Source organism: Solea solea, chromosome 17 (genome assembly GCF_958295425.1).
Source record: "Solea solea chromosome 17, fSolSol10.1, whole genome shotgun sequence".
NCBI classification, from domain to species: domain Eukaryota; kingdom Metazoa; phylum Chordata; class Actinopteri; order Pleuronectiformes; family Soleidae; genus Solea; species Solea solea.
Window position 1 is genome coordinate 14447514 of NC_081150.1, and position 21682 is coordinate 14469195.

Here is a 21682-nt window from a genome sequence, read left to right on the forward strand (position 1 = left end):
TTCCTTACTGGAAGTACATTTTTTTATTAGAGAATTACTTTTGATACTTAAGTACAGTAAATGTCATATAGTTTAAGACTTTTACCAAAGTAATATTGTATAAAGTATCCCTTTAAGGTACTTTATACAAGGCTGCCCCAGGCTTAGAATAGACAAAAACAGACAATTTTATCTCTTCTCTGACCTTTGACCTGACCTCTGACCTGAGACTCTCTCTCTCTCTCGGTCTCTCTCTTTCACAGTCAGTGTTTATAAACAATACATGAGGACATTTGATCGTTTGGCAGAGGTTCAGTGTGAACAGCAGCGTCGCGCAGCCAGAGCCACACGTCCGGTTTATTTTTAATCTGTCTGAATAAAATCACACGTCCAGACAGTTTGAGTGAGGCCCGAGATCCGTCACCATGTAAAGGCAGTGTGGCTCTGTGTCTCAGCTCCAAAGGGGGACAGATGGGGCAGGTTAATCCAAACAGAAGGCAGCACAAATCCTCTTAAGTGATTCCCTCCATCAATCCCATGTTCACCTCGCTCAGCGAGCGGCCGCAGCCTCCTGACGCTGCGTCAGCGGGCGCTGCTGTTGTTTGCTGTGAGACACATATGTGACACATTACAAGAGCCTGACTCATATCATTTAATGTGTTTGTGCTCATGCTGGTCACTAAACAGGTGGTGTTTATTACATTTGGACTTTTCCTCAGGGCGTTCAGTGTAGTTATGTCACACACAGAGACACAATAAAAGTGTCAGCGTAACGTGTTTGCCTGGTTTATATCAGTTTATTTATCCATTTATCAGACTAAATTGTGTCCTTTCTTTGTTTTGCTGACCCTCCTCTTAACCCTTTAAGTATGTTATGTGTTATTTTGTCGGTCTGTGATGATATTGCCACCTGAATTGAACTCTGTAACTTCTTTTTCTTGTTGGTGTTTTTATAATAATGCCAATCAGGACACTCAAATCACATTAAACCCCTGGCACATTAAAACATAGGATAATAAAACATATGTACAAAGAAAATGAATACAGGAAATCCACAAAAGCGCCCTCCATTAATCATTGGCTTAGGGATGTCATGTCTTATCTAAAATTAGAAAAGATTAAATACTCTCTGAGGGCTGATCAATTTTACACTAGATGGCAGCCCTTCTTAACTATCTTTATCTCTTGTCCGATGAATCCCCCTGCTTTTTTATCTTTTTATTTATTTTATTTTATTTTATTTTATTCTCTGTTTGCTTAGTTTCTGTCTATTTAAGTGTTTGAATAGTGCGTCTTGACCACTGTAGTTCCTATTGTCTTTTCTCTTTGTGTCATTTTTTCCAATTAAAAAAAATATATTTTATATACCAGTGTGCAGGTGGTTATAGGTTATAATAAGCTTCTTTAAAGAGATGAGTTGAATTGAGAGAATGAAAGAATTTGAAAACAATTAAAAATAGTAAGGGATTTTCCAAACCTCAGTTTTTATTTAATATTTCATGTTTTATACTCATTTTATACGCATTATTAGAGCCTGAGCACTGAAAAGTGTTTCTATTGTGTTTCTTATTAAAGTTATATGATTAGATAATATAGGAATAGATTCAATATTTGCTGTCATGTCATTGACACATTTTAGGGTCTAAATATGTTCGAAAATTCAGTTTTGTGCCCAGTCCAGCAAACAATCATAAATAAATATTATATTTATAGTATTTTATGGGTCTTCTGCATGGGTGTTTTAAATGACTGCCTGTGTCAAAATCCACCATTATTTAAGGTATTAATTTATTTATTCATCAACTATTTTTTGGACTGCTTAACAAACTTATCCTAACAACTGGGTCCAATCCACTTCAGATGAAGTCAGTTGTAAAACTTTGTTGATATGAAATTTTTTGTTTGGTTTTCACATTTTAAAACCAGACACATCATCACCTAGTGGCAACAGGAAGTGAGTGCATTCTCACTTTATTAGCAGGTCACCTGCTACATGATGTGTCCACCATTGTCCTGTCAGCTTACATCATCATTATTATTATCTGTATGTCTCTGTAAGGTGCGTCAGTGTTTCACACAAGAGCCTGAACCACTAACACTGCTGTGAATCACCGTGTGGTTGTCGTGAGGACCATTGTGTCCGGCGTGGATCAGTTAAAGCAGCAGTCATTTTGCAGTGATGTCACTTTTGTTAAAACACGTGTTAAATACCTCTCATACTATCAACATGAGTTTGTCCTCATCATGTTTGTTCATGCATTGACATCGTGAGGAGGGAGGTTTATGTCATATATATTGTATATAAAAATGGACGTAGTCTTCTGGTTGTAAAACAAACACAAGATGCACGAAATTCACCTGCAACCAGGCGTCAGTTACACTCAGTCGGTATGTGCTGTAATTTATCATCTATTTTCCCCTAAGTGGAAACATAATTTACATAACTAAGTGATAATGAAACTAGTGATTAAGACCATTTACTCCTCAGGAATATGTTTGTTTTTTTTGTCTTTTGTCTGTTACTTCCATCCTACTTTCTGGGCTTCACTTTTCAAGACATTATGTCCATTTCTATTTTCTGACTAATGCTTAAAAAAGTACCGTCCTTGGCACAGGACGTGAAGTTTCTGACTCGTTAAATCCAAGTAAAGAAGAAACTGACGTACTGTAGTTACTTTACTATAGTTACGGTTTTATCCACCAGGTGGGGACCTAGACTATAGCATGTGAGACCCAATGAGGGAAAATACAATCAAGTTACCTCAATTAATTTTACATTACAACAGCAGGACAATTAAAGGAGCCTTTTAAACCATTTTAACGATAAAACACACAAAAAATAATACATTTATATGTTACCTTTAATTACTAATTTATTCAAATATAATAATAATAATAATAATAATAAACACCATTTCTATATGGCGCTAACAAAGCTAATGAAAGTAAATTATATCACTGACAGCATCTTTAATGTTTGTTCAGCTGTGCTTCTCTCTAAAGTTAATACAATTTCATAAAAAGGTTAACATTTGTTATCCCTATATGTGATTTATTTTTTTATTTTATTTTAGAATGTAAATGGGTTAAAACAGCATCTGCATTGTCCCTGGCCTTTATTGTAATCCAACTTTTCACTATTGCTCCAGAGTTTTGCAAGCACTCATGTTCAACACTAGATGGCAGGTTTTCACCAGTTTTTGCTGCAACGAGGGCGCCATGAGTTGCTCAGCTCTTCTACATTTTGTTGAGATAATAATCGTCACAGGAGGTGCGAGCTGAGCTCTGCAGGTTTACGGTGAAGAACAATGTGCCTGTGGGTGTGTGTGGAGGGAGGGAATGTTATTGTTTCTTCACATTCTCCAGATGAAAAGCCTGAAAAGTTTGATCAAATAAAGAACAAGCTGCCTCACCTGCTGTATCAATAATAACATTCCACGGAAACTAACCTTACCCTACCTTCATGTCCTTGAAACTCACTCTAACCTTAATCCTAACTTCTACAGGCCTAACCCTAATCCTGAACTCAACATGAACCTAACTCTGACCTCATCCTAACAATATGACAGGTCTTCACTTTAAAATGTAATCATTTACATTATGAGCACTTGATATGTCCCCATATAGAAGAGAAGTCCCCATTATGTGAGTGTTTTGTCAAATTTAAGTCCCCACAACAGGAGTACCACCTCAACACTCACACACACTCATACACACGTGTCAGACGTTGTGCACTCCACACTGAAGTGATGTGAGTAACGGTCACATGATGCATAAAAAATAAAAAAAACTGAATCTGTCATGGTTAAGCTCTAGGAAACTTGTCTTTGTTCCCTGTTTTTAATGTTTCCTTTTCTGTTGTTGTGTTGATTAATCCGAGTTAAATGTTGCTTCAGGTCGTCGGGAACAAAACAATAAATTCAATTTAAAGTGGAGTGAACTCAATGTACAGTTCTGTAGCATTCCTGTGTCCCTGCTTCACTTTGAGAAGAAAGGTTTTAAACATTTGCATTTGACTTTAGTTTCTTTCATACATCCTTGACGAGGTTTTTCTTTTCTTCATATGTGTCTTACAAGTCGAAAAGATACAGGGTTGTATATCTGCAGCACTGAAATGATATGATTTGTAATGTTGGCAAACATAAATAAAACCAGACAACTGTCACACTTCATGTTACAGGTTACAATATAAAAAAATATTTATAAACACATATTAGGTTTTTGATGGAGGTGAAGAGCAACACATGTAAATGAACTCAAGTAATGACATTTAGTATAAATAACACATTAGAAACAAGTTTATTTCTGCTATTTATAAACAGATTTATAGAGACCAGAGTTGCGTTTTCTTTTCCTTATATAATGCAAGATTAATAAATAAATATAGATAATATACGTAGATAAATAAAAGGGTGGAGAATTTTACAAGAAATGTCAGGAGGAAGGAGAGTGAGTTCCTGGAAACAAGTAATGAGCGGCAACAGATTTGTTCTACAACATTTGACTGGGTGTGAATTTAGCCTGACAGCAGAGCTGCCCTCTGGTGTGACTATAGGGAAGGAAATTCAGTACACATCACATGAGTGTGGTGGAACAAAAACCCCTCTGATTTGCTGACGTCCCCTTTTCTTCATTGGCCTTTGTCTAGCATAACATTTCACAAGGAAGGGACTGAGGACTAAGGTCAGTGAATCTGCAGTCTGAGCCGTTTGATAAGCCGACACTCAGAAACTGTAATCTATATAAGAATTTATAGGGTCAAAGTATGTGATGCCATTGACAGTGTAGTGAAGTAATGGTTTACATGTCATTGTATGTCGTACAAATTTTGACAAAAAAGTCATAGGTTATTATGTCGTCCAAATTTTGACAAAAAAGTCATACTTTAGTATGTCGTCCAAATATTGACAAAAAAGTCATACTTTAGTATGTTGTCTAAATTTTGACAAAAAAGTCATAGGTTAGTATGTCATCCCAAAAATGGACAAAAAAGTCATACTTTAGTATGTCGTCCAAAAATGGTCAAAAAAGTCATACTATATAGTATGCTGTCCAAAAATGGTCAAAAAAGTCATACTATAGTATGTCATCCAAAAATGGACAAAAAAGTCATACATGTCGTCCAAAAATGACGTCCAAGGTGAAGACTATAATAGAGAAGCAAAGAGAAAAAAGGGAGGTAAACATACTGTACATAAGTTTTACTTCAACCTACTCTCACGACTTCTGACTGTGACTGAGTTGTGCTAAAAACGGTTATCATATTCATGATTAGAACTTGATTTACAGTGAGTCACTGTTATTAGTCATATGTCATCGAGGCAGATGTGTGTCTATATCTGTGAGTGTGTGTAGGCGAGGAGGGCAAAACAAAAACAGATCAGTAACCGTGCTGTGTGTTCTGTGAGGAGCATCTGCAGTGACTCTGCTGTCTTTATAACTTGTCAGTTATGACAAAACATCCTCATAATAACGTGCACGTGTTTGCTGGGTATTTGTACGAGATGACATGTGATCAGCAGCAGCAGAAGGAGGAGGGTGACATCAGCAGGACGGAAAAGCAAAAGGATCGTTGTGTAACAGCACAAATGTGTTTGCAGCTTCTGTGTTATGCACGACAGAATGCAGAGGAGTTCCCAATCTGGACAGTTGTGTAACAAAACCCTAGACACAAACATGTTCACAACAGTGTTAACTTGAAGCTTTCACACCAACTCTCATTTTAATTTCAAGAGAATTACAAGTAAAGAAGTTGCAATTCAATATAATTTTAACTCGTTCACTGGCTCTGATGTGCAACTTCTCAGATTCTCGGAAACCGTCGTCCAAATTTTGACGTCATAGGTTAGTATGTGTGACGACCCTCTCTCTGTTCTGGTCATCCTTGGATTTTCTGTTGCAGGCTCGTTTCAGGCAGATGGATGGAGCTGATGACTGGATATCATGGGCTGGGCTGAGATTGTTTAGCTGGCTCCTCATTCAGCCACACTCTCTCTCTTTCTCTGACACTTGCTGCCTGTTTGGATTTGGTTTGTTTCTTTGTTTTATCCTCACCACACCTCACTTACAAACCACACAGCACATATTACTGACGTTACAGATTACAGACTTCTTGATTAAGTTGTTTTGAGTTATATTTAAAAATAAAATTCAAGTTATTTTAAAAGTGTGTGGTCCCCCCTTTGTCTTGCTCTCTGAGCCAGACATGATATAGTTTAGTATGTCGTCCAAATTTTGACAAAAAAGTCATAGGTTAGTATGTCATCCAAATTGTGACAAAAAAGTCATAGGTTAGTATGTCATCCAAATTGTGACAAAAAAGTCATACTTTATTATATTGCCCAAATTTAGACAAAAAAAGTCATAGGTTAGTATGTCGTCCCGATTTTGGCAAAAAAAGTCATACTATAGTATGTCGTCCAAAAATGATCAAAAAAGTCATACTAAAGTATGTCGTCCAAAAATGATCAAAAAAGTCATACTAAAGTATGTCGTCCAAAATGTGACAAAAAAGTCATACTATAGTATGTCGTCCAAAATATGACAAAAAAGTCATACTATAGTATGTCTTCCAAAAATGGTCAAAAGAGTCGTCCAAAATGAGACCAAAAAGTCATACTATAGCATGTCGTCCAAAATGTGACAAAAAAAGTCATACTATAGTATGTCGTCCAAAATTTGACGAGAAGTCATACTTTACTATGTCGTCCAAAATGAGACAAAAAGTCATACTAAAGTATGTCGTCCAAAATGTGACAAAAAAGTCATACTTTACTATGTTGTCCAAAAAAGGTCCAAAAAGTAATACTTTAGTATGTTGTCCAAAAATAGAAAAAAAGTCATACTTTAGTATGGCGTCCAAATTTTGACAAAGTCATAGGTTAGTATGTCGTCCAAATTTTGACTAAAAAGTCATACTTTAGTATGTATTCCAAAAATTTACAAAAAAGTCATAGTATAGTATGTCGTCCAAAAATGGTAAAAAAAGTCATAGTATAGTATGTCTTCCAAAAATGGTCAAAAGAGTCGTCCAAAATGAGACAAAAAATCATACTATAGCATGTCGTCCAAATTTTGACAAAAAAGTCATACTATATAGTATGTGGTCCAAATTTTGACAAAAAAGTCTAAGGTTAGTATGTCATCCAAATTTTGACAAAAAAGTCTAAGGTTAGTATGTCGTCCAAATTTTGACAAAAAAGTCTAAGGTTAGTATGTCGTCCAAATTTTGACAAAAAAGTCATAGGTTAGTATGTCGTCCCAATTTTGGCAAAAAAGTCATACTTTAGTATGTTGTCCAAAATGAGACAAAAAAGTCATACTTTAGTATGTCGTCCAAAATGAGACAAAAAAGTCATATGTAAGTATGTCTTCCAAAATGAAACAAAAAAGTCATAGTATAGTATGTCTTCCAAAATGATACAAAAAAGTCATAGTATAGTATGTCTTCAAAAAATGGTCAAAAAAGTCATACTTTACTATGTCGTCCAAATATGGTAAAAAAAAGTCATACTACAGTATGTCGTCCAAAAATGGTCAAAAAAGTCATACTATAGTATGTCTTCCAAAAATGGTCAAAGGAGTCGTCCAAAATGAGACAAAAAATCATACTATAGCATGTCGTCCAAATTTTGACAAAAAAGTCATACTATATAGTATGTCGTCCAAATTTTGACAAAAAAGTCTAAGGTTAGTATGTCGTCCAAATTTTGACAAAAAAGTCTAAGGTGAGTATGTCGTCCAAATTTTGACAAAAAAGTCATAGGTTAGTATGTCGTCCCAATTTTGGCAAAAAAGTCATACTTTAGTATGTTGTCCAAAATGAGACAAAAAAGTCATACTTTACTATGTATTCCAAAAATATACAAAAAAGTCATATGTAAGTATGTCTTCCAAAATGAAACAAAAAAGTCATAGTATAGTATGTCTTCAAAAAAGAGACAAAAAAGTCATACTTTATTATGTCGTCCAAAATGAGACAAAAAAGTCATACTTTAATATGTATTCCAAAAATGTACAAAAAAGTCATAGTATATAGTATGTCGTCCAAAAATGGTCAAAAGAGGCATACTATAGTATGTCGTCCAAAAATGGTCAAAAAAGTCATACTATAGTATGTCTTCCAAAAATGGTCAAAAGAGTCGTTCAAAATGAGACAAAAAAGTCATACTATAGCATGTCGTCCAAATTTTGACAAAAAAGTCATACTATAGTATATCGTCCAAATTTTGACAAAAAAGTCATACTATAGTATATCGTCCAAATTTTGACAAAAAAGCCTTAGGTTAGTATGTTGTCCCAATTTTGGCAAAAAAGTCATACTTTAGTATGTTGTCCAAAATGAGACAAAAAAGTCATACTTGAGTATGTCGTCCAAAATGAGACAAAAAAGTCATATGTAAGTATGTCTTCCAAAATGAAACAAAAAAGTCATACTTTACTATGTATTCCCAAAATGGACAAAAAAGTCATAGTATAGTATGTCGTCCAAAAATGGTCAAAAGAGGCATACTATAGTATGTCGTCCAAATTTTGACAAAAAGTCATAGGTTAGTATGTCGTCCCAATTTTGGCAAAAAAGTCATACTTTAGTATGTTGTCCAAAATGAGACAAAAAAGTCATACTTTAGTATGTCGTCCAAAATGAGACAAAAAAGTCATACTTTATTATGTCGTCCAAAGTGAGACAAAAAAGTCATACTTTAGTATGTCGTCCCAATTTTGGCAAAAAAGTCATACTTTATTATGTCGTCCAAAATGAGACAAAAAAGTCATACTTTAGTATGTCGTCCAAAATGAGACAAAAAAGTCATACTTTAATATGTATTCCAAAAATGTACAAAAAAGTCATATTATAGTATGTCTTCCAAAAATGGTCAAAAGAGTCGTTCAAAATGAGACAAAAAAGTCATACTATAGCATGTCGTCCAAATTTTGACAAAAAAGTCATACTATAGTATATCGTCCAAATTTTGACAAAAAAGTCTTACGTTAGTATGTTGTCCCAATTTTGGCAAAAAAGTCATACTTTAGTATGTTGTCCAAAATGAGACAAAAAAGTCATACTTTACTATGTCGTCCAAATTTTGACAAAAAAGTCATACGGATGTATGTTGTCCCAATTTTGGCAAAAAAGTCATACTTTATTATGTCGTCCAAAATGAGACAAAAAGTCATACTTTAGTACGTCGTCCAAAATGAGACATAAAAGTCATAGTATAGTATGTCGTCCAAAAATGGTCAAAAGAGTCATACTATACTATGTCGTCCAAAATGAGACAAAAAAGTCATACTATAGTATGTCGCCAAATTTTATTAATATATTTAGTATTACCTTTTTGGACCTTTTTTGGACAACATAGTAAAGTATGACATTTTTGTCACATTTTGGATGACATACTATAGTATGACTTATTTGTCACATTTTGGACGACATACTTTAGTATGACTTTTTTGATCATTTTTGGACGACATACTATAGTATGACTTTTTGTCTCATTTTGGACGACATACTAAAGTATGACTTCTCGTCAAATTTTGGACGACATACTAACCTATGACTTTTTTGTCAAAATTTGAACGCCATACTATATAGTATGACTTTTTTGTCCATTTTTGGACAACATACTAAAGTATGACTTTTTGTTAAATTTTCGACAACATAGTAAAGTATGACTTTTTTGCCAAAATCGGGACGACATACTAACCTATGACTTTTTTTGTCTAAATTTGGGCAATATAATAAAGTATGACTTTTTAGCCAAATTTTGGGCGACATACTAAAGTATGAACTTTTTGCCAGAATTCGGACGACATACTAAAGTATGAATTTTTTGTCAAAATTTGGGTGACATACTAACCTTAGACTTTTTTGTCAAAATTTGGACGACATAGTAAACTATGACTTTTTTGTCAATTTTTGGACGACATACTAAAGTATGACTTTTTTGTCACAATTTGGACAACATACTAACCTATGACTTTTTTGTCAAAATTTGGACGACATACAAGAGTATGACTTTTTTGTCAAAATTTGGGCGACATACTAAAGTATGACTTTTTTGCCAAAATTGGGACAACATACGAACCTATGACTTTTTGTCAAAATTTGGACGACATACAATAGTATGCCTCTTTTGACCATTTTTGGACGACATACTATACTATGACTTTTTTGTACATTTTGGGAATACATAGTAAAGTATGACATTTTTGTCACATTTTGGACGACATACTTAAGTATGACTTTTTTGCCAATATTGGGACGACATACTAACCTATGACTTTTTTGTCAAAATTTGGACGCCATACTAAAGTATGACTTTTTTTCTATTTTTGGACGACATGCTATAGTATGACTTTTTTGTCTCATTTTGGACGACTCTTTTGACCATTTTTGGAAGACATACTATAGTATGACTTTTTGTCACATTTTGGACGACATACTATAGTATGACTTTTTTGTCACATTTTGGACGACATACTTTAGTATGACTTTTTTGATCATTTTTGGACCAAATTGTCAAAATTTGGACGACATAGTAAACTATGACTTTTTTGTCAATTTTTGGACGACATACTAAAGTATGACTTTTTTGTCACAATTTGGACAACATACTAACCTATGACTTTTTTGTCAAAATTTGGACGACATACAAAAGTATGACTTTTTTGTCAAAATTTGGGCGACATACTAAAGTATGACTTTTTTGCCAAAATTGGGACAACATACGAACCTATGACTTTTTGTCAAAATTTGGACGACATACAATAGTATGCCTCTTTTGACCATTTTTGGACGACATACTATACTATGACTTTTTTGTACATTTTGGGAATACATAGTAAAGTATGACATTTTTGTCACATTTTGGACGACATACTTAAGTATGACTTTTTTGCCAATATTGGGACGACATACTAACCTATGACTTTTTTGTCAAAATTTGGACGCCATACTAAAGTATGACTTTTTTTCTATTTTTGGACGACATGCTATAGTATGACTTTTTTGTCTCATTTTGGACGACTCTTTTGACCATTTTTGGAAGACATACTATAGTATGACTTTTTGTCACATTTTGGACGACATACTATAGTATGACTTTTTTGTCACATTTTGGACGACATACTTTAGTATGACTTTTTTGATCATTTTTGGACGACATACTATATAGTATGACTTTTTTGTCCATTTTTGGACGACATACTAAAGTATGACTTTTTTGTCCATTTTTGGACGACATACTAAAGTATGACTTTTCGTTAAATTTTCGACAACATAGTAAAGTATGACTTTTTTGCCAAAATCGGGACGACATACTAACCTATGACTTTTTTTGTCTAAATTTGGGCAATATAATAAAGTATGACTTTTTAGCCAAATTTTGGGCGACATACTAATATATGACCTTTTTGCCAGAATTGGGACGACATACGAAAGTATGACTTTTTTGTCAAAATTTGGGTGACATACTAACCTATGACTTTTTTGTCAAAATTTGGACGACATAGTAAACTATGACTTTTTTGTCAATTTTTGGACGACATACTAAAGTATGACTTTTTTGTCACAATTTGGACAACATACTAACCTATGACTTTTTTGTCACAATTTGGACAACATACTAACCTATGACTTTTTTGTCAAAATTTGGACGACATACAAAAGTATGACTTTTTTGTCAAAATTTGGGCGACATACTAAAGTATGACTTTTTTGCCAAAATTGGGACGACATACTAACCTATGACTTTTTGTCAAAATTTGGACGACATACAATAGTATGCCTCTTTTGACCATTTTTGGACGACATACTATACTATGACTTTTTTGTACATTTTGGGAATACATAGTAAAGTATGACATTTTTGTCACATTTTGGACGACATACTAAAGTATGACTTTTTTGTCTCATTTTGGACGACATAATAAAGTATGATTTTTTGCCAAAATTGGGACGACATACTAAAGTATGACTTTTTTGTCTAATTTTTGACAACATACTAAAGTATGACTTTTTTGCCAAAATTGGGACGACATACTAAAGTATGACTTTTTTGTATATTTTTGGAATACATACTATATAGTATGACTTTTTTGTCCATTTTTGGACGACATACTAAAGTATGACTTCTCGTCAAATTTTGGACGACATACTAACCTATGACTTTTTTGTCAAAATTTGGACGCCATACTATATAGTATGACTTTTTTGTCCATTTTTGGACAACATACTAAAGTATGACTTTTTGTTAAATTTTCGACAACATAGTAAAGTATGACTTTTTTGCCAAAATCGGGACGACATACTAACCTATGACTTTTTTTGTCTAAATTTGGGCAATATAATAAAGTATGACTTTTTAGCCAAATTTTGGGCGACATACTAAAGTATGAACTTTTTGCCAGAATTGGGACGACATACTAAAGTATGAATTTTTTGTCAAAATTTGGGTGACATACTAACCTTTGACTTTTTTGTCAAAATTTGGACGACATAGTAAACTATGACTTTTTTGTCAATTTTTGGACGACATACTAAAGTATGACTTTTTTGTCACAATTTGGACAACATACTAACCTATGACTTTTTTGTCAAAATTTGGACGACATACAAAAGTATGACTTTTTTGTCAAAATTTGGGCGACATACTAAAGTATGACTTTTTTGCCAAAATTGGGACAACATACGAACCTATGACTTTTTGTCAAAATTTGGACGACATACAATAGTATGCCTCTTTTGACCATTTTTGGACGACATACTATACTATGACTTTTTTGTACATTTTGGGAATACATAGTAAAGTATGACATTTTTGTCACATTTTGGACGACATACTTAAGTATGACTTTTTTGCCAATATTGGGACGACATACTAACCTATGACTTTTTTGTCAAAATTTGGACGCCATACTAAAGTATGACTTTTTTTCTATTTTTGGACGACATGCTATAGTATGACTTTTTTGTCTCATTTTGGACGACTCTTTTGACCATTTTTGGAAGACATACTATAGTATGACTTTTTGTCACATTTTGGACGACATACTATAGTATGACTTTTTTGTCACATTTTGGACGACATACTTTAGTATGACTTTTTTGATCATTTTTGGACGACATACTATATAGTATGACTTTTTTGTCCATTTTTGGACGACATACTAAAGTATGACTTTTTTGTCCATTTTTGGACGACATACTAAAGTATGACTTTTCGTTAAATTTTCGACAACATAGTAAAGTATGACTTTTTTGCCAAAATCGGGACGACATACTAACCTATGACTTTTTTTGTCTAAATTTGGGCAATATAATAAAGTATGACTTTTTAGCCAAATTTTGGGCGACATACTAATATATGACCTTTTTGCCAGAATTGGGACGACATACGAAAGTATGACTTTTTTGTCAAAATTTGGGTGACATACTAACCTATGACTTTTTTGTCAAAATTTGGACGACATAGTAAACTATGACTTTTTTGTCAATTTTTGGACGACATACTAAAGTATGACTTTTTTGTCACAATTTGGACAACATACTAACCTATGACTTTTTTGTCACAATTTGGACAACATACTAACCTATGACTTTTTTGTCAAAATTTGGACGACATACAAAAGTATGACTTTTTTGTCAAAATTTGGGCGACATACTAAAGTATGACTTTTTTGCCAAAATTGGGACGACATACTAACCTATGACTTTTTGTCAAAATTTGGACGACATACAATAGTATGCCTCTTTTGACCATTTTTGGACGACATACTATACTATGACTTTTTTGTACATTTTGGGAATACATAGTAAAGTATGACATTTTTGTCACATTTTGGACGACATACTAAAGTATGACTTTTTTGTCTCATTTTGGACGACATAATAAAGTATGATTTTTGCCAAAATTGGGACGACATACTAAAGTATGACTTTTTTGTCTAATTTTTGACAACATACTAAAGTATGACTTTTTTGCCAAAATTGGGACGACATACTAAAGTATGACTTTTTTGTATATTTTTGGAATACATAGTAAAGTATGACTTTTTTGTCAAAATTTGGGCGACATACTAAAGTATGACTTTTTTGTCAAAATTTGGACGACATACTATACTATGACTTTTTTGTTTCATTTTTACTTTATTATGTCGTCCAAATTTTGACAAAAAAATCATAGTATAGTATGTCTTCAAAAAATGATCAAAAGAGTCATACTTTAGTATGTCGTCCAAAATGACACAAAAAAGTAATACTTTACTATGTCGTCCAAATTTTGACAAAAAAGTCATACTATAGTATGTCGTCCAAAATGAGACAAAAAAGTCATACTATAGTATGTGGTCCAAAATGAGACAAAAAAGTCATACTATAGTATGTCTTCAAAAAATTGACAAAAAAGTCATACTATAGTATGTCTTCAAAAAATTGACAAAAAAGTCATACTTTACTATGTCGTCCAAATTTTGACAAAAAAGTCATACTATAGTATGTCGTCCAAATTTTGACAAAAAAGTCATACTTTACTATGTCGTCCAAATTTTGACAAAAAAGTCATAGGTTAGTATGTCGTCTAAATTTTGACAAAAAAGTCATAGGTTAGCATTTCGTCCACATTTTGACAAAAAAGTCATTGTAGCCTTCTAAACCTCTAAAGATTTTACTTTAATTTGTCCATAACAGGCTATTGTGGGGTAATGCAAAAAAAAAACATCCAATCAGGTGACTGTACATAAAATTAAAATAAAATCAGCCTGCTAATATTTAACTTCAGATCTCCTGGATGTAACGAGTCGTCAGTGAGTGATGAAGTTTCTGATAATGTTTAACATAGCTCATAACAGGTGTTAAAAAAGATGCCACTTATCTTTAACTGTATGTAGATTGCATAATCTCTGCATGGGGGGGTTGACGAGAGGTTTGATGCCTGAAGTGGATGTCCCTCTTTTGTTTGCGCTCCTCCGTGTGTCAGAGGAAGAATTCATTACTTCTGGCTGAACCCACTCAACTCAGCTGTGATCAAAGTCTGAGCGGCTGCAGAGACAGAGAGAGAGAAAGAGAAGAATGAGAGTACAGTACAAGCTCTGCGTGAAACATTAACCCAACACTTAGGAAACACTCGCTCATTGCACTCCTGTTCTCCTGTAACTCATCATCTTCTCCGTTCTATATTAACTGTATGAAACCTCTCATATTCTATTTATATTCATAACGGTACTTTTTTCATGCTCAGCGCCACATTTAGCAGCATTTATAAATCATCTTACAGCTGCACCATCTGTGTTGACGAATTACATTTTGGATTTAACATGGATTCATAAAATTTTGATGGTACCAGCTGTCAGCGGGGATTTTAAGTGGATTCATACGAGAAGCTTCTTCAATTTAACGAACCAGGCTTTCAATTTATTTGAAAGTCTCTGTTTTACTCCTGAGCGGCGTCACAGACGACTCTCTTAAGGATTATAGGAAATAATGACCTTAAAGGGTGGTTTGGCCCATTTCAAATCACGAATAAACTGATCCACTGTCTGATGATCAAATAACACATTTATCTCTGGAAATTAGTAAAAAAAATTATCTTCTCTTGTTTTGGGAATAAATCTGTTGGAGGTTTTTTTTTTCTTTTTTTAATAGAGAGGCTTTTTTTTCATTCACACTAGATATTGATGGTAAAATGTTGTATTACATGTATCGTGGAGTATTGGTGGCACTATACTGTGGCAATATTAGTATGGGATTAAGGATTTTAGGACTCCCTCCACTGATGATCATCACCTCCGTCATCCTCACCATGGAGTGGGTTAACATTCCAGCCCTCCTAATCTCTCTTTAAGACGCACAGGTCTTTTGTGGGCAGAATTAAAGGCCTCTGGGAGACGTGTGGGACAGGACATTTCTGCAGTTAAGTCTAAAGATTATTGAGTCAGTGACTCTGGTGGATTTCCATGAAGTTACTGTACTTTTAGCCTTAGAAATGACTTTGTGGTGACACTGAATACCGAAAGCACATAGAGATTATAATAATACAGCCTTTAAACAGAGATATAGTGTAGTTGTACATACATGCAGCATAAAAGAAAAGGTATAAGAATAAGGAAATTGTCATGTAACGGAAGTCAATCAAATCTGAGTCAGCAAACATGTTGTTCGACAGCTTTTTGCCAACTGAAAAAGTCAACGCTGTTTTTTGATTCACTTCCACCTGAAAGTGACAAGTCAGCATTTCACCAAACCACCAGCCCCAGAACCACATGTTGACGCCACTGCAAAAGTAAGTCTAATCAATCAGAACAATCAATCGTCCAGAAAACAATTACTTCAACAACAACCTTTACATGAAACCAGCACATTTTCCTGCAGACATACTTTTCTATTATTGTGGTATTTACTGATTCTCATCTTTGTCGGATTAACACTTTCATTTTGATCCTCCAATAACATCGGGTCCAGTTCCTGACTTGTATATTAAGAGTGAAACCCCCAGTCTTTGTTCTGTAAATGGGGCCATACTTATGTGTCACAGTGGACTTTCTCTCCAAACAAAGGTCACTGATTGTGTTGACTTTCACCGTCTCTGTCAATCCTTCTTTTGACAGAAGAGAGTGGACTCCAAAGCCACACCCTGTATTTTTTTTAAACACTTTATTTTAGTGTCTAAATTGCAAATATACCAACAAAATGCAATAAAAGATGTCAATTTCAGTGTTGTTTCTGAAAGAGAAATGGCCCTAGTATAACAACACAGTGATGATTTTCTGATCATCCCCTGAGATTTCATTATGACTCATTAAGCAAATCAGTTCATCTAAAAACTGTGAATTATGACATATGAAACTGTTGTAACATTATGAGAATAAAGTTGTTGTAACATTGCGAGAATAAAGTCGTAACATTATGAGAATAAAGTCATAAACTATGAGAAAAAAGTCGTAACATTATGAGAATAAAGTCATAAACTATGAGAAAAATGACGTAATATTATTACGAGAAAAAAGTTGTAATATTACGAGAATAAAGTCATTATTAATCAAGCAAAGACGATCAGCTGCACCCTGCGACAAGATGAGAAACATTAACATTACACCACTTGAGATAACAACAAACAAAAACTCACTATTCACTGTGTTTTATCCCACATCCTGTAGGTTTATTTGTTTTTTGTAAATATAAAAAATTAACAAAAATGATCACCAATCTTCATCTAGTGCTCTAGCTCAAGTGTGATGATGAGGCACAAACTGGGGCTGAGGTTCTTTTGACGTATTGTGTTCTTTGTTGAACGGCTGCAGAGGTTTGAGCTTACGCCTGTGGCCACGGCTGACTAATGCTGTGCTGGCAATAGGTGATTCCATTTAGCAGCCGTGTGACCTCTCACCCTTCAGTCCAGTATTCACCCTGACCCCCCTCCCAGACCCACAACCCCCCCTCCACAACCCCCTGAACTCAGCAGTTCGCCGTGTTTGAAAATTCCCTGGAACAAAGCCAGAGGCAGATGGTCTGCTGACACCTGACACGTGTTTGTGTTACATAAGTATAACAGCTCAATATCCAGCATTGTCACTTATTATGGATTCTGTTAAGGAAGATTAGATGAAATTATACGAAATCACACAGATTCTTATCTTGTCAAGTTCAGTTATGGTCACTGGGTTTTACAGTTTACCCTCTCTGTCAGAATGTGATGATACAATATTTTAGCACATTAAATGTGAAGCTATAGGCAGAAGATTGTTAGCCTAGCTTAGCTTAGCATAAAGACTGAGGTAAAAGCTAATGTAGCTCTGTCCAAAGGCATGTGGGTTCAGATGGGGTTGTGTTTACCAGCGCCAAATTACAACATAATGTATGTTGTAATTTGGCACTTCACAATATTATATAGAGAGAAGAGAAGAAACCAATAGTTTACACAATGAACATTGTACTAGTGGAGAGATAAAGAAAAGTCCTTTCTAACACGAAGAAATCTCTGACTGAACCAGACTCAAAGATGTGTCGAGGCCGGTTGGGGTGAAAATAGTTTTAGACAGGACATGTTTATAGTACTACGATGTCATTTATACACGCAGTAGCATTGTTTGTTGATATAAAATTATATCAAAATCAATTTTACTAATAATGACAATACTACTACTGCTAATAATAACAACAATAATAATAACAAATAGCCTCAAAACTGGATTGGTTGTGAGATTGACCTACGTCATTATTCATTCAAAATTTTACATGTTTTTACTGACATTTTCTAAAATGGCCATATTGTTTTTGTTTTTATTTCTGATTTTCCTCCACGTACCACCAGCGGAAGCTTGAGTAGCACTGATGGTACATGAAGGAAATCAGTTGCAATATTAAAGGGCCACTTAACCCAAAAATAAAGAAGTTTTTTTTTTTTACTAATTTCCAGAGATAAATGTGTTATTTGACCATCAGACAGTGGATCAGTTTATTCTTGATTTGAAATGGGCCAAACCACCCTTTAAGGTCATTATTTCCTATAATCCTTAAAAGAGTCGTCTGTGACGCTGCTCAGGAGTAAAACAGAGACTTTCAAATACATTAGAGGGTAGAGGTTTTTTTTTTTACTAATTTCCAGAGATAAATGTGTTATTTGATCATCAGACGGTGGATCAGTTTATTCTTGATTTGAAATGGGCCAAACCACCCTTTAAGGTCATTATTTCCTATAATCCTTAAAAGAGTCGTCTGTGACGCTGCTCAGGAGTAAAACAGAGACTTTCAAATAAATTAGAGGGTAGAGGTTTTTTTTTTTTACTAATTTCCAGAGATAAATGTGTTATTTGATCATCAGACAGTGGATCAGTTTATTCTTGATTTGAAATGGGCCAAACCACCCATGAAAAGGGAGGGGATTCTTGTGTGTATTTTGGACAATAGAAATGCTGTTCTCAGGTATGAACATAAACAAACAGTAACTGTGTCTAGGATACTGATACTAAAGCTATTTAATTACATGATTGAATATTTGTGTATGTCTAACTGCCCAACAGGAATATATCCTGTTGTGTGGAACTGCATTTATGAGTCACGGTTTATTAAATGTGCTCAGCATTCAAACAACTCTCCACCAGTAAGAGTAGTTATTGGCCGTGACAGAGGTCAAACAGCTGAAAGAGGTGTGGACACACTTCATTCTTGTCCACTGGGAAAAGGACAGTGGCCTGAATGTGAGACTGCAGATCCACTTCCCTGTTGCTTTAAGTGGATTCCTCTCAGTTCACATGAACGGGGGGAACAGCCAGGCACCTCTGAGGAATGCTGGGTAGAGCCCAGTGCTTGTTGCTTTTTGGAGTCCGCTGGGGCCTCTTACATAAGTCCACTCTGAACGACGGCCGCTGACTAACAGCTCCAAATTGGCAGTCATGGGCCGGAGCACGACTTCCACGGAAACTCAGCCGCAGACCTGAGAGCCAGCATCTGCTCCTTTACACCACGGAGAGGAGTCGTGAGAAACACTGTAATTACGGTCGACTTCAGCGGTCGAAGCTTCGACACTCCACAATTCATCCACGCTTAGTGTGTCAGATTAACTTAAAACCATTATTACTGTTTAGACAGTGTGTGGTTTGTAGCTGGAGGAGAGACGGGAAGCGCACAAATGCTAATTGCTCTTTTAACACGGATCAACATGTACTTTTATAATTGCACACTGACAAAGCTCTCACATCAGTGACTGTTACAAACTCCTGCTCTAAGACTCTCTTCTATTCATGTTGCTTCATGTTATATTAACTGTATTGTCTGAACCTCAATCATGTTTCTGTGTAAACATTCTTACTTACATGCAGGTAAAATGCAATCAAAATGCAATCATACTTTGAGCTACTTATATTACAATTGATCATTTTGTCTTACTAAAATATGACACAGGGCCACACGGTGACAAAGTGGCTTGAATTGTTGCGTCATAGGGTCGTTGGTTTGATCCCAGTTCGACCGCGTTCCCTGCCTTTCGCCCTATGTCCGCTGGGATTGGCTCCGGCCCCCCAAGATCCTCATGTGGAGGACAAAGCGGAAGAATATGAATGAATGAATGAATGAATGAATGATGCCATTTATGAACAATAATGTTTTGAGATATGCTTACGTCTTGTTTGACTTCTCATACCTGGTGCGTCTGAAGTTTTTATATCAACCTGTGAGAGTTAAGTCGTGGAATGATGAGCAGAATAAATCAGGCATATTTGTTTATGCATAATTAGGCTATTAAACTGCTTTAGAATTATCAAAGACTCAACAACAAACATCCAACCAGTGTAACGTAAATATTATGTAAATTATTTTAAACGGTAGTAACTGAAGAAAGCAGGTAAAAAAATCAAATGAAATATTCGGGGTTTGTAAACTGTACCAAACAGTTATATTATTTTTATTTCACAATGACACATTGGAGATATATATATATATATATATATCCCAAAAACACATTATCTGACATGTCATATCTAAAATAAAAAACAATACTCGCTTTCAATTTGCACATCTTGAGTGTCTTAAAAGACAAAAGAATAAAAGTGAACAATACAAATGAAGTACACAACAAAACACATTTCCCAGCACATAAATCTATATTGCATACACATTTAATTGGATATCTGAAATGCATCAATGGATCATCTTTAAAGAAATTCCTGTAGACAAGGGAAAACTTATTTTAAAGGCCACCATATGAACTTTAATTCACCAGAATGTAGCCTGGCCCGCTGCCCCACAGCAGAGGACAGATGATCAGTATGTTTATGAGTCATGTTGGAGGATACCAGCACGTACTGACTGGTAAGCAGCAACGGGAGCTCTTTAGGTTGAGCCCAAAAAATCCAAAACACCAAGTCTCAGTATGTTCATGCAAACTCACAAAAGAAAAGAAGACCATTCTGGAAATATAAAACTCCTACAGCATGAACTGTGCCGAGGTGCCACACATATTCATGAGGATTTTATAAACTATTTCAACGACGGCCATCTTCGGAAGCGGTCCAGTACAGATTCACACACATGGAACAGTGTTTCACTGACAGCATACAGTGCTCACTTATTGACAGCAGACCCAACCCTCTGGCTTGTAAGGCATCAGATTCACAAAGACTTGATTACGCGACTGTGCCATTGCAAGACGTTCTGTTTCACTGCGTCTACTATAATTAGTGCTATACCACAGCAGTTTTGTATTTAAAAAGGCAAGGTGAGAGAGAGTGAGTTGCTGATACGGCTTCTGTATCCAACTGATAGCTGCAATGACGTCTCCGTCAAGGTCAGAGGAAAAGTCGGAAACAAAAAAACATTGTTATAAAAATGTCATTTCTGTAAAACTGACTACAGCATAGACGGCCTGTCAAAAACTTCAAGAAAGAGACACTAAATATTACAAACAGCATCTAAAGAGAGAGAAATAGATTATTTCTAATAACTTAAATACTTAAATTACTATGTAATACAATACTTTTCCATTTGGGGCCAGAGGGTAAGAAAATAGATCTGCTTAAAGCCTATGCAAAAGACAAGAAGGTAGACTTGTTTTAAAACAGGTCCATAGGCTAAGCAATATAAACTAACCATGTGCTCTGACTTGTGTGTGTGTGTTTGTGTGTTTGTTTGTTTGTTTGTTTGTTTGTTTGTTTGTTTGTTTGTTTGTTTGTTTGTTTGTTTGTTTGTCCTTTTGGAGGAGAGAGCAACTCT